This window comes from Prionailurus viverrinus, chromosome D1, assembly GCF_022837055.1.
Source record: "Prionailurus viverrinus isolate Anna chromosome D1, UM_Priviv_1.0, whole genome shotgun sequence".
Classification (NCBI taxonomy): domain Eukaryota; kingdom Metazoa; phylum Chordata; class Mammalia; order Carnivora; family Felidae; genus Prionailurus; species Prionailurus viverrinus.
Genome location: NC_062570.1, coordinates 24,521,585 through 24,536,102, shown reverse-complemented (window position 1 = coordinate 24,536,102; position 14,518 = coordinate 24,521,585). Strand labels below are relative to the sequence as shown.

At 44.6% G+C, this 14,518-nt stretch overlaps 1 non-coding gene across 1 annotated transcript; it reads right to left on the bottom strand.

The window, feature by feature from the left end:
- Positions 1-6,087: 6,087 nt before the first annotated feature.
- TRNAR-UCU (transfer RNA arginine (anticodon UCU)) lies at positions 6,088-6,172 on the bottom strand. The gene has a single exon. It is a non-coding gene; the product is annotated as a tRNA-Arg (tRNA).
- Positions 6,173-14,518: the final 8,346 nt, after the last annotated feature.

The following is a 14,518-nucleotide window of genomic DNA, read 5'->3' as shown; positions in this document are numbered from 1 at the left end:
TGTAGCTCTATAACTGAGATAGCAGAGTATTGGAGGAAAAGTAGACAGAGCAGAACAGAAAGACCAGAAACGGATCCAGGTTTATAAAAACAGCTGACAGAGTTGGCACTTTAGATCATTAGAAAAGATACACTTTCCATCCATGTTCTGAAACAATTGAGTATCCGTATCAAAAAAAAAAAAAGGAAAAAAAAGGGAGGGAGAAAGAAATTGAAGCCCTACCTCACCCACAGTTCCAGGTGGATTTAAAAATACAAAAATTAAAAAAAAACATAGTTCTCTTAAATGGTGATATTGAAGATCTTCATTATTTCAAGATGCTAAAGAATTTATTTATTAAAGAAGAAACAGGGGCGCGTGGGTGGCTCAGTCGGTTTAGCGTCCGACTTCAGCTCGGGTCATGATCTCCTCGTTCCTGAGTTCAAGCCCCTGACAGCTCAGAGTCTGGCACCTGTTTCAGATTCTGTGTCTCCCTCACGCCCTGTCTCCCTCTCTCAAAAATAATAAAATACATATTAAAAAATTAAAAAAAAAAAGAAACAGCAGCAAGGACAAATCACGTTGTGTGAAAGGCTTCTGTTCATCAAAGGACACCATAAAGTGGAAAAAACAATACACAACATAGTGGAATACCTTTGCGATTCAAACAGCTGACAAATGGCGTGTATACGGAATAAAGGAAAAAATACAAAGTTCCACCAAGTGAAATAAGCAAAAGATGTGAACAGGCACTTCACACAAGCAGAAATCCAAGCGAGCAACAAATCTATGAAAAAATGCCCAATCTCATTAGTAACGGAGAAATGCACCTTAAAACCACAATGGGATACCAAGAAATTGCCAAAAACTGCAACATGTTATGATGCCATGGACTCCGTGAGAGAAGCTAGACTCAAAAGAATGCATATCATATGATTCCAATCATATGGCGTGTAAAAGCAAGTCACAGATATATAGATGGAGATATCTATGTACGCTTCTTAAGTGAGGCAAACACAGGCATGTTGGTTGGCAAACTCAGGAGCTTCTGGGATGAAATCCGAAATGTGTCCCCTTCCATAGAGGGCAAGGAGAAGCCAAAAAAGAGAGGCAGGCCACTCCAGATTAGTATGTGGCAGATTTAATAAACAAAGGAACTTACGAGGCTTGTCTTGGGTGTTGGCAAGGCCAGGGAATTTCTGCACCAGCTGCCAAATCTGGCAAATCTATGCAGAAGCTTTAACTGGGTTCAGTAGTTTTTCAGTCTACATGATCTCGACAACATATTGCTTGAAAACGGCTCCAGCTGTGGGAACCGTGGGCAGAGTGCAGTTTTCAAGGACAGGGGACAGGGTGAGGAACCTCTGATTGCCTGGGTCTAGCTCATGGGTCAGCTGGCAGTTGTGTCCTCATGAAAACCTTGTCCAACACGCCACTCCTCACCAATGGCTCTTATAATCGTACACACACCCCTCTTCCTCAGTGCTCTGAGTGGGCAGCAAAGGGGTCCATTGGCATGTAAGTGGCTCATTTGGTGGCTCTCTGGCCATCCTGCTGGGCCCTTCCATTGCAAATTCTGGTAGATGCGTGTTGGTGTTCTCAGCAGCATAACCCAATGATCCACAGAGAGAGTCAGAGCAATGGCTGTGTCCCTACACTTACATACCTTTATGGTTCTGGGGGTCTCAACAGGGGTCCCCAGTCTGGCATGTGGGGAACAGACCCTGCTCGTTGATCATTCAAATGTATTAAAGTCCAGGATCGTACCTTAGTCTGGTTGGCCAAGGTGATTTTACGTGTTAATAATTTAATCTGCTGGTTTAATATTCCATTTTGCTCTCTATGAACCCAGCTGCTGATAGGTTATAAAGGAGAGGAGATCTCCATTCAATGCCACATTCTTTTGCCTAGTCTTGCACATCATGACCTTTGAAACGAGGTCTACAATTACTGTCTATTCAACAAAGGTATCTGTACATGGTATTCACCTTCCCAATCCCCTAATTGTGGCAGCTCAGTTTGTGCAGGAAAAGGACAAAGGAAAGCTTGGATTAAGTCAGACTTCTTGTCCACACAAACCATAGTTAGAACACTCACTGGGAGAGAGGGGACAAATATAATCAACTTGCCAATTTCTCATTGCTTAGGAACTCCAGTGGATGGTCCCAGACTCCTTCGGCAGTTGCCTTGGGTGTTGTTTGGAATGCATAGGACACGCTGTTACTTCATTAACTGAGTCACTGTATTTTAAGGTCAACCCAGCATCCTTGGCAATAAGCCATCCCATCCAGGCATGATGGTGGCTACTCTTTCTATGCAGCCAATCTGCTGTATCTCCTGAACAGTCAGTTGCCAGCAGTTCTACCTGAGCTAGGGCATCAGTGTCTTAATTCCTAGGGGGTGTCGGTCTCCTATGAGCCGGGATATGGAAGACAGTGAGGACTGCCTCAGGTTCTTACAGCTAAACCCAAATGTCTTGCTACATATCCTGACTCCACAAGGGCTTATTCAGGATCATCCACCCCTCAGCTTTCCACTGTCCAAGACGTAGGTTTAATCTCTTTAGAACAGCCCACTGTCAGTGCGAAGGGATAACAGCCAGGGATCATGAGTGATCACCAGAAAAACTGCCCTAAGCTTTGTCCACTGGCCATCGTGGTTTATTCCTATTTCCCTCCAGATGGTATCAGTGTTGAGCTGAATAGAGACTGTGATCAGTGAGGGCAAGTTGTCCTGATTAGACCCATCTGGATCCCAGGCATCGGCTGGGATTTCTCTCACTCCCTCTCTACAGGGTACAGGGGCCACCACAGAAAAAGGGGTGGGGGGTATTTGGAGGATCTACATACCCTACAGGGCATAGTAGCACCCACATTTCTACAGACAGTGAGTTGGCAGACAGAGTTGTCCTCTGAGGCAAACAGACCTGCTGTTTGGTCAAAGTAGGAGTTTGAGTGATGGCAAAGGCTGGTTGCTGCACCATGTTCTCAGCTTACCCTTTGATAGGAAGGGAAGTTCTTACCATGATGTGGGGATCTCTACACGGAGGAGCACTGAGTATACTGCCAGGAGCTGTTGCTCTGTGGGGATATATTGGGTTTCTGCCCTCTTTCTGGAGCTGAGACCCAAATCCTAGGGGTACACTGCTCACGTTGTCTCTGCCACAGCGCCCAGCTCATACCTTCCAGAGTCATAGATGCATCTAACTCAAATGATAGTCCTATTTGGGAAATGCCTAGAACTTCAATCTTCCTCATTACTAGTTTAGCCTTCTCAAGGCATCTGGCTGCTCTGATCCCCAGTCCCACATGAACCCTTTCTTTACCAGGTGGCATAAGGAACAAAGGTGCTAGGTCAGGTGGGGAATAAAAGTCCTCCAGACCTTCCACATCCCTGAAAGGCTTGTACCTCTTTCGTGCTCTTTGTGGTTGACTAGGGTTGCACCTTTTCTATCATAGTTTCTGTGACAATGAGCAGCTAACCCAACCATTTGGCTGATAAAACCTTTGCTACTGTGCCTCGACCTTAAATTTCTGTGGGTTCACTGGCCAACCTCTCCCTTACAGAAGATCCCAGCAAGTCTGAAGAGTGTCTTGCAGTGGAGACAAGTCTTCACACGTTAAAATTGTATCATTAGTGTAATGGGCCTGTTTTACTGATATGGATGGAGAAGGAGATCAGGCTACCATCCCATGACATATTGTAGGAGTGTGCTGGTCGCTTTGGGGAAGCATTTGAAAGTTCCGTTGTGGCTTCCCCCATAGGAAGGCAAAGTGATCTTGTGACTCAGCAGCCAGGAGGTATACTGGAAAAGGCATTTGTTAAGTTCCACATAGCACGGAACAATCCTAGGTCGCGTACAGGGATTCCTAGGAGTCATAGGGATGGTAGGCTTACTGGTTCCCATAGGCACTGGTTTGATTACCTTAGCCTAGAAGCAGAATTCACTGATAGAAGTTTGCCAAGTTTGGGGTGACTGGGTGGTTCAGTAGGTTAAGCATCAGACTCTTGATTTTGGCTCAGATCACAATCTCAAGGTCTGGGAGATCAAGCCCCACATCGGGCTCTGCGCTGACAGCGTGGGACCTGCTCGGGATTCTTTCTCTCCCTCTCTCTCTGTGCTTCTGTCTCTCTCTCTCTCAAAATAAATAAATAAACATTAAAAAAATAAGTTTGCCAAGTTTGATATTGTAGAATATTAATGCCCAATATGTCATCTGGTATCTGAGACATAAGAACCTCATCTTCTCTGGATGGGTCCCCAATTTTCAGTGTCAAAGGGAACTTCTTGACCATAACTGCTTGCTCTCCAACACCATTGATGGAACTGAGGGGACCAGACGACTTCTGAGGGTTACCATGTAGTAGAGTACATTGGGCTCCAGCATCAATCAAAGCTATCACTTTTGTTTATTTCTAGAGGACCGGTGAATAGTGAGCTCAACATGGGGACTGGATCATCTCCGACAGTCTTCACCTGCATCCAAACCAGCAGGGCAGGGAGCACCCACTCTGGATAAGACTATCCCTGAGGCCTCTGCTGGAGAAGATGAGGCATTAGGAATGGTAGGGGGAGATGGGGCAGGTCTGAACTATTGTTAAGATTCTAAGGCTGTCCACAGGCTGACCAATCCAGTGTTGAGTCACTAGTCTATTTTGTTCAGGTGAGGTTCTGGCAGCAAAACGGTCAAACCACATTTGCTTTTGGATTACCTTTACAGCCAACTGGGAGAGCCTTCTGACTTTCAGAGCATCCTCTCTGTCTCAGGTCTCTCCCACAGCTTTCACCTCTTCCCCACGTTTGTCGGTTTCCCCCAGATCAGCAACGGATCAGCATCATGAACGTCTTGCCCCATGACTGGGTTCAGCATAGATATCAGTGCCCCATACCAGGTGCTGGGGGTGGCTGGGGAATCTCAGCTTTCATTCCTGCAGTATTGAAGGTGGCCTGATCAAGACCTTCAGGGCAGGGGCATAGATCATCTCATCTTGACCCAGTGAGGGGCGTAGAGTGAGAGGATCTCAAGAGTTTGTTGTGTCTCCTCTGTAGATTTACAGGGTACCCCTGCTCATTGGGTCAAGCCTCCCTGAAGATTAGGATAATCCAATCTATAAGGGACTACCTTGAACCTCCAGAATGCCATGCAGGGGCTGCCAGAGGGCAGGCTGTGTGGTGATGGTCTTCATTTTCTGTGCCTTCTTCCCCGAGAAATGCTATCTCCCCATGTTTCCCTTAGCCATACTAACCATGCCTGGGTAATTTTCCTGGACTTTTGCTAGAACTTGGGAAGCTGTATCAACAAGGTCAGTTGGGGGTATATTCCCTCATCATGAACATTTCCTGAACCAGGGACTGCCCCTCTGGCTGGCATTGCCATTGTACTTTTGCTTCCCTTTGTATGAGGGGTTACACAGCCTGGGGTATTTCATCCACTTCACGGTCAGTCACCACACCAGGCAAGTGGATACCTGCACGTCCTTCTCTACCTCTAGCCCTTCTTCCACCTTTCAAGCTCAAGTTTCAGCCTCCAGTTTGGTATCGGCTGCCAGCCAGATTCCCCACTGAGTAACCAGGTGTTCCCCTCCTCCACTGAAGTGTGCTCTGTGCAATTCCTCAAATAAAGTAGCTTTTGTTCTCCCATGGTGGTCCACCAACATCTAATATACGGTCCCACCCCTCCCCACCTAGAGGCTGCTGGCCAACCCAGGGTTGCCCCTGTGGATGCCTCTTTCCCAAGACCCATTTCTCTGATCTCAGAGCGGGCTCACCAACTGCTAGTTGACAACCTAGGGAACTTCCCAGGGTGAAATCTGAAACTGGCCCCCATACACAGATGGCAACGGGAGACCAAAGGATGAGGCAGGTCACCCCAGATTGGTAGGCGACAGGTTTAATAAGCAAGAGAACTTACATTTGAGGCTTGCCTTGGGCAGTAGCAAGAGAAACAGATCTCCGCACCCACCTGAAAAACCTTATTTTTTTTTTTAATTTCTAATGTTTTTTTTTATTTATTTTTGAGAAAGAAAGAGTGACAGAGCAGGGGAGGGGCAGAAAGAGAGGGAGGCATAGAATCTAGGCAGGCTCCAGCCTCTGAGCTGGCAGCACAGAGCCCGACATGGGGCTCGAACCCATGGACCAAGAGATCGTGACCTGAGCAGAAGTCAGACGCTTAACCGACTGAGCCACCCGGGCGCCCCCACCTGACAAATCTTAAAAGTTTATATAGAGGCCTTAACTGGGTTCAGTCATGCATTCATTCAGTCCAGAGCGTCTCAACACCTTGCTCTCTCAAGGCTGCATCCTCGCAAATAGCTCTGGCCGTGCAAACAGTAGGCAGACCATACATTCCAAGGTGTTGGGGAGTAAGAAACCTCCAAATGCCCTTGCTCCAGCTTATGGGTCAGCCAACAGTAACAGCTTCCAGATGACCTCCTCCAACAACATTTTTAAAAAACAGCAGAAAATAAATTATCAGTAAATCCAGGAGAGTAGAGAAATAGGATTGTGTTCATAGAAGAGAGTATAGTGGAAAGGTGTTAGTGATGTTCTATTTTTATTTATTTCTCTGCTCAAGAAATAAAGGTAGATATTACTTTTGTAATTATGTGTGAAAACATAAATATATAAATATGCTTTTTTTTCTTTTTTTTTGCTGAACTTGTGTTATATGATACCATAAAAGGAAAAACATACTCAGAGACACAAAATTTAGTTCTTGTTAAGATAAAGAGGGTATAGTATGGGGTGGGGAGGGAAGACCAGTGGCTTCAAAGGTACTAGCAGTTCATACTTTTTAAGGTAATGTTGGTTATACGTTCGTTCATTTTTATATTATTAATATTCTATCATGCACTTTTATATCTAGGAATTACTTTATAATTGAAAAAGCATTAAAGATTCTAGCCTAGAAAAATAAAGTGCATAGCAGAGTCTCTGGCATAGAATAGCTACTCAAAAATTATTAGCTGTTATTATAAATTTTAAGTTAAAAATGCCACGCATCTCTAAATAAGGGGTCAGTGAACTATTGGGCCTTGCAGGCCCAAAATGGCCCCCCACCTGCTGAGAATGGCCATAAACTAAGAATGATTTTACAATTTAAAGTGGCTGGGGGAAGGGAAACCAAAAGAATAATACGTTGTGACATGTGAAAATTATCTGAAATTCGCCTCTCAAAGACTATATGTAAAGTTTTATTGTAACAGAGGCACACACAGTTAATTACGTATTGTCTCTGTCTGCTTTCTCTAAAATGGCAGTCCTGTGCGGTAGTGACAGAGACCATATGGCCCACAAAGCCGAAAATATTTACAACCTAACCTTTTACAGACAGTTTGTCGGCTGTGCTCCGAAATGCGTTTACCTTTCCTTTCTCAAGGCCAAGATGCCCTCTGCATTTGGAAGCCTGATGTGGCGAGTGGCTCCCCCTTGGCTCAGCTGCCTGAGGAAGATCCCACCCGAGTTCTGCAAATGGCGAGCCAGGGGGCCCTTTCTGAAAGCTCACGAAACTCTGCTTTCTCCTGGCTGTGCTGCTTTGTGGAGACTGGGGCCAAAGTGAGAAGGAAAGGAAAGGCAGGGCCTCTAGGTTTGAATTCCAACTCGGTGGTTTATCAGATACGAAACCATAGGAAATGCATATTCATGTGTATGATTTGGGGTTTCTCCTACAAGACGGGACTAAAAACACCCACTTTGAAGAATTGTATGAGAATTAGGGATAATATATGTAACTATTCTGCAAATAGTAGACATTCAATTAATAGAAGCTATTAGTATTCATAATTGTCAATTCAGATGGTCTCAGGGCTGAGGAAAGAGAAAAATCCAAACTAGCCTCTGTGGTATTGGTGGATTTTAACTTCAAGTCCTTGAAGACCTCAGGTGCCAGGAAATGGCACAAGAGTGTAATTAATTAATTCAAGAAGACAGGGCCGAGAAGTCTCCACTCAGCTCTTTATCATCCTAAGTGATTTACCAGCCCCGTATCCACTCTGGTCTGAACTCAGTTTTATAGGGACCCTCCCAAGGCACTTAGGCACCTCTTCCTCGCATATCTCAACCCACTTTACAATTCCACGTGACCCTCATTGTACCTAGGGCACTAAGGTTAAGAGCCAAGGTCTCAGCAAGTTACCAAGAAAATAAAAAGGTCTCAGAAAAGACATTTCTGCTGAAAGTGAATTCCTCAGAAGGCAGTTCACCTTTTAGCCATTCAGGAAGAAAGGCATTCAATCTGAGGCATGCCCATGGAATTATCTATTTATTCACACTAGAATACTTGATAATGAGGATGAAACATGGACATCTGAGAGCAAGAATGACTGTAATTAAGACTCAATTCAGTTTGCTTTCAATTTAAGTAGGTATAAAATTATATTATTAATGTATCAAAACATGACATAATAAATTATCTCTTGTTGCTAATGCTTTGAGTCCTACCTTAGAAGCTTGTTTGAAAGGATTAGAAGTAAGCGAGAAAATTACGTCAAAATGATTTCAAAGGAAGACACTGAGGAGGAAAAGGGAAGGTCCTCATTTCTTGGTAGGAGGTGGTAGGAAATGAGGTAAATTTGCCTATGCAGAAGAGCTGGGAAAGAGGCAAATTTGCATACACGGAAGAGCCCCGCCCCGTGAACATGATTAAGAGTCTCCCATAGATCAATGGTTGGCCTGTGGCTAGGATGAGCCCACTTGAGGCCACCGGGAATGGAAGGCTGACTCTCCTAACTAAATGCCCAAGAACTGAGTCAGGAGTAAAGTCTGTAGGATGCTTCTAACAACTGTTCTTTCTCTGAGGAACCTGGAAAAACATAGACTCCCTTTGAATCTCTACTTCTCATGGATCAAGGAATGGCTGACGGCCTTTCCAGAACCCTCCCAAGGCTGCGCTGAGAAATGATGGTCAGAACAGTAAGAGCAGTCCTCACGGTTAACCGTTCCCAGGTGATCACACCACGCGAGGACACGTGCTGGATATTTTACAGTTTATGTTTAATCTTCAAAACCCACCCATCTCATTTAATCTTCAAAGCAGCCTTACGAGGTCCTACGCTTGTGTCTGTTTATACACGAGGAAACCGAGACTAAGTAAGGTGAAGTTCCCCAAGGTCACACAACCAGTAAGTGACTTTCATTTTCAAACTTTGTCTCCAAAATCGATGCTCTTTGCCTCCACACTAGCCACGCTCCCACTTTCTGTCAGGTTCTCCTCATCTGCCTCCCTGATACTCATTTACCTCAACGCTTACCAAGCGCCATATTTTTCTTTTGATAAATGCATCTTCCTGGAACTCAGATGCCTTCGATACATGATGTGTTCTAGCTCTCTGTATGCTCTGTACCTGTAAGCGTCTGTGGCACCAGCTATTTATTTCTGAGTTTTCAGAGAGCACAGACTGTGTTTAAGGAACACACCCTGTATACCACTTGGCACATCATCATGCACCAAGAGATATATTTTCTGGCCGGAAGGGTGTGTCTGCACTGTTTGCCGCTCAACCCCATTTTGCAGGGAGAAGAAAAGAAGCAAAAAAGAGTCTGCCCATTGACACCAGTGACACAGGGCGCCTATTCCATCGCTGTGATGTTTCTCTGAGCAACTCAGAGAATCGACTACGCAATAAATAGATGGCTTTTAACTCACTGAGTAGCTGTCCCAAAAGATCTCGCCGAGGCTCCAGAGCAGTCTAGACATAAAATTGAGTTCTGGCTCCACCCCTGAGCATGAGTGCATGCATCACTTAACACCCACCCAGGCCTCGGCCGTCTCATCTGGAAACAAAGTCAGGTTGGCGATTTTGTTATATTGGCTTGGTCAGGGCCTCCTGGACCACTCTTCCTGACCGGGCCCACTTCCTCTCCTCCCAGTACTGAACTTTGGTCCTTGGCCACACTTCTCATTTTGCCTGGAATTTAGGCTAAACACCCTGTGGCGAAAAGGCGATGGAGACAGCTGTCTGCTAGACTTGACATCTCCATGGCAGGCCCCCAAGGCTCTGGATTTGGCCACATCTGCTGATCTTGAAGACCATCCAGAGACCCATGGATCCCTTCCACAGGATCCAACAGAGGCGCAGAAAGCCTCTCATGTCTTCTTTCTACCTGAATGCGCTGCATTTCCATCTGTATTCTACTGATGTCCACTGTTGGAGAGAGATGCTCTGTGCCGTGTTCTCCTCCTTAGACTCAACAGAAGGAAAGGACATTTACTCTCACGTCTTCAGCTCCCTGCTCATTCCAGGATTCTCCCTAGAGTAGAGGTACAAATATCAACACCCATGTCGCAGCACATCTGACTCTCCTGCCTATCACATGCCCTCTGGGAACTGGAAGGGCTTTCTTTTCCCCGCTTTCTGATGGAGCTGACTTGCCCTACATCATACCTTCCTCCTTAAGGGGCAGCCCTCACCTCCCCATTCTCAAGGATCCTAATGGTGGAATGGCTGTCAGGCAACATGGCTTGTGATTGGGAAGGCGAGGAGGTTGAAATTATTTATACTTTAATATTTTCAAAATGATTCTCATTATACACAGCTTCATTTAGTAGTTACGGCAACCCAGGGAGATAAGTGAGATCATCCCCACGTCGCAAAGAAACTGAGGTCCAGCAGGACCTAATTCTCTTGACTAGGTCATCCCATAACTGATCTCTGTTTGTCTACCAAGACTTTTCTTTGCCCGTGCACAACCCACCTCATGCCATTGAAGATACTCAAACAGAAGCCAAACACCCCCTTAACGTGTCATTCACCCAGGTAAATAAACCATTAAGAATTTGGACTCCATGAACTCTGAGGTCTTTCTAGGGCTGAAAGGTCAATAATCCTGCATTTCTGCTTCTCTGTGACATGGGTTTACCGACTCCAGTTATTTTCCCTTTCCCATCTTCTCTCCAAAGAATGTCTGTCTGAGAAGCCCCGAAGAAGTGAATCGGGTCCCCTCTGAGGGGTCTTGCAATCACGTCACACCAGCCACAGAATAATCCCGGGAGGAGGTTTTCTCCGTAACTCACTCCATGCATAGAAGCTGCACAAGAGATACATAATTTATACAGGCAATTACACATCAATTGGTTATTAAAAGTGCCCTCATTGAGATGTACTGTATTGAGGACACGGAGATAAATCTGGTTCCCCAGGTAACCAGCTGTAGCTCACAGACAGAAGGCAAATTTTCTGATTTGGGATTGGCATAACTTCTCTTGACCCCACTATTCTTCTTTCCTCCAGTGTGGTGTTCTGCGTGCGTGGGAGGAAAAGGCAGGAAGCGCAGAGAGAAAGCCTGGGTATGAAAAGCAGTCCAGTGCTTTTCTGGGAGTCCTTCCCTCCTGGGAAAAATAATTATTTTCCTAATTAATTAAACATGCACCCAAGAATTCATTCACTCGTCAATCCATCCATTTAAATAATAAGTATTGGCGCTAACGACCGTGCCAGACGCTGGAGGAGGCATCAGAATGAACATGGCGCTGTCCCTCCCTTTGAAGAGCTGCTTGTTCAGTGAGGAAAAACACGGGCAAACAAATAATTTCCAATATTGTGATAAGCGCAGACATGGATAGAAATGCCAATGCAAAATGTGGTGCAGGGAGCCACTTGGTCTCTTCAGGGGAGCTGGGAATGGCTTCACATAGGACATTGGGGATGAGCAGAGCCCTGAGAATAATAAATAAGGGGTCACCAGAGGGACTGTGGAAAGGTAGTCTAGAAAGGGTGACAAGGATGTGCAGAGGCACGCAGGACTCCATTTAAGTCAGGATACAAGATATAGTAGCTATACCTGGAGAAAGCCATACTGAACACTCTGAAGCAAGTACACCTTTGGCCAATAATAAGTGGAAAACAGTTGGGGACGCCATTGTTAATGGATGGGATTGGCTGCACCAAAAGCTCCGAGAGGTATTGTCATTGTTGCTGTTGTGTTGTGGTGGTTCTGTTTAAATATAGAAATTCTGATTCAGTGTCTTGGTCCTGAACTGTGAATCTTTTAAAGGCTCTCTGTGTGATTCTTTTGAAAATGGGGCTCAGACAACACTTGAGAAAAACTGGGCTAGTGTCTAGGCTGTTACCTTTCTGTATTTTCTTTTTTATGCCTAGGCTGGAAACTTGAGGTTTGTTTAGTCATCCTCTCTCAGGCAGTTTGCTTAATGTCATCTAGTCAATTGTATCCCCCGAAGAGCCTAATGTTTTTCCAGTTGTGTTTAAGATTTGGGACGATGCCCAGATACACTGACAGTCCTTTGGCACGAGCTCCCAATGAAACTGCCTTCCTTAGAAACATGGCAGCAGTGAGTCCAGAGACCCAGGCATTCCAGAAGCACAGAGGAGCAAAGCACCCCATCTTCATTGTGTAAACTACACTGGGAATTCCCATAAGGGGCGCCATGTCTAAGACCAGTAGGCTGAATGGGCAGGGATGAAGGGGAGCTTCTCTTCTTAAATCACAGTGTGGAAAATTGAACAAAAGGGCGGAAAGTCCTCATTTAAGCAACCTATGAACAAAGTATGTCACAAATTCTGCAAAAGTCTTGTAAGGCCATGGGGGACATAGGTCATTTTTGTCATCTAGTTAAGAAGGAGAGGGTACCCACACACAGATGAAAAATAGCTATAGTAATTCAATAATCAAATAATGATATTTTTTGGTTGCCCCAATAAGGTAGGTTAATGGCCTGAGAAGCAATTGTTAGTGATGATGTATTTTCTTTAAATACTCTGAAGTAAGAAGCTGTCAATTCATAAAAGAAATAATGCTTACCCCTTAGGAGCTGTTGCTGTGAAAACGCATTACTTTCTAGCTTGTTCTCCCTTTGGTTTTATTGCCTATCAAAATAAAAAGAGAGGGATTAACGTTTGTTGAATGCTAGTTATATGACAAACAATAAGCTAGGTGCCTGTTGCATGCGATATCTCATTTTAGTCTCTCACGGACCCAGGGAGACTGGGATTAGTATCACTCATTAGAGATGCAGAAACTAAGCACATGGACGTATATGCCCCGGGATATACCTCAGATCACCACGCACGTAGTCAGTGAAAGACCTGGAATCACCCAGCTGATACCCCTTCCCTAAAGTCTGCTGCCTTCATTAATAACTTCTTTGGACAGTCACCCAGTATAGTTAATCCAGGTAGGTGGGTAGGTGGATTTGAAGAACCGATTATTTCTGTGTCTAGAACAGGATATGGAACAGCACAGGAAGTAATAAATCATCGACTTCAATGGAAACTTTCTGTAAATCTCCACTTTTTGTACTATAAATAATGCACTCCATGCACTATCCGAGACGCTTAGGTTCTAACAGTGAACAAAATATTAAAATCTCTCTGTCCCCATGGAGCTCATATTCTAGTGGGAGGAGACTAACAAAACAAAATAAACACTGTCAAAAAGCAAATAATAGACTATGTTAGAAGATATACTATAGAAAAAGAAACAAACGGTGGCATCTGAGCCAATCACAACTTCCTGGTCAGGTTTGATAACCAGAATTGCCACACTGAGCTGATTGAATTCCAAGAGAAAGGAAAGATTCACGACACTTTAGTTAACCTATTATACCCTTCCCCAAATAAATATTTATTCCTCATGTTTGAAAAAGTGAAAATGACTCATGGACTTTCTAATTATCTCTATGGACCTCTAGGTTGAAAATCATTTTCCTGTTTTCTCTTTTTTTTTCCACCCTCTTAATTAGTCACCAAAGCTCCGTTGTAAGAGAATCAGAGATGAAGATACGACACGGAGAGCAAACAAAGAGAGAAGTGAAAATTCCAGAGTGGGTGGGATGCAAATGCATGCCTGAGGCAAGCCCCCTCACCTTTTTTTTTCACGCACAATTGGTCCTCTCTTCCCTTGATCAAAAGTGAAAGGTGAATAAGATCCTATCCACGTTTAAGTGGGAAGACTACTGTATCACGACACGGGGCCAATCGAGTACACTCATCCAAGAACTCCAGGACATTTATTTACTGTCAAAGATATTTATTTTCCAGAAGAATCTAACTCAGTCACCTCTGGAATGATAAAATCCCCAACTTGGAAAATACTCCGGTCACGGAGTTACCACCCAAATGTAGGGGGAAGCTTGTTGAAATTGTCAACTGCCCCCACAGGTAGGTTTTGTGTGGAGAGTCTGTGGAAGTCCACGTCAGCTGCAATGCTATTAGTACAGATAGACCCAGACAGGGTTGGATCAAGAGGAGAACTAAAGCTGGTGGGCTTCCTGGACTTGAAACCTTTTCATAAGAGCATAAGCTGGGAGGCATCTTGTGTCTTGGGGCCAGGAAGAATTTCCTCCTCTCACCCAGTGCTCGGAGGGCTCTGAGCCCACCTCTTCCAGAGACTGGTCGTATCTCAAGAGTATTTCTTTAAGGATACATAAGGAATAGAGAATGAGAGCTCAAAAAACTACACTCCATATGAAAGAAGAGAAATAAGCTGAAATTTTTTTTCCCCTTTAAGTCTCCTGTGGAGCAAAGGGACCTGATTAGCAGGAGAAGGTAAATCAGAATAATTCAGTCTGTTCTACCATTTCCC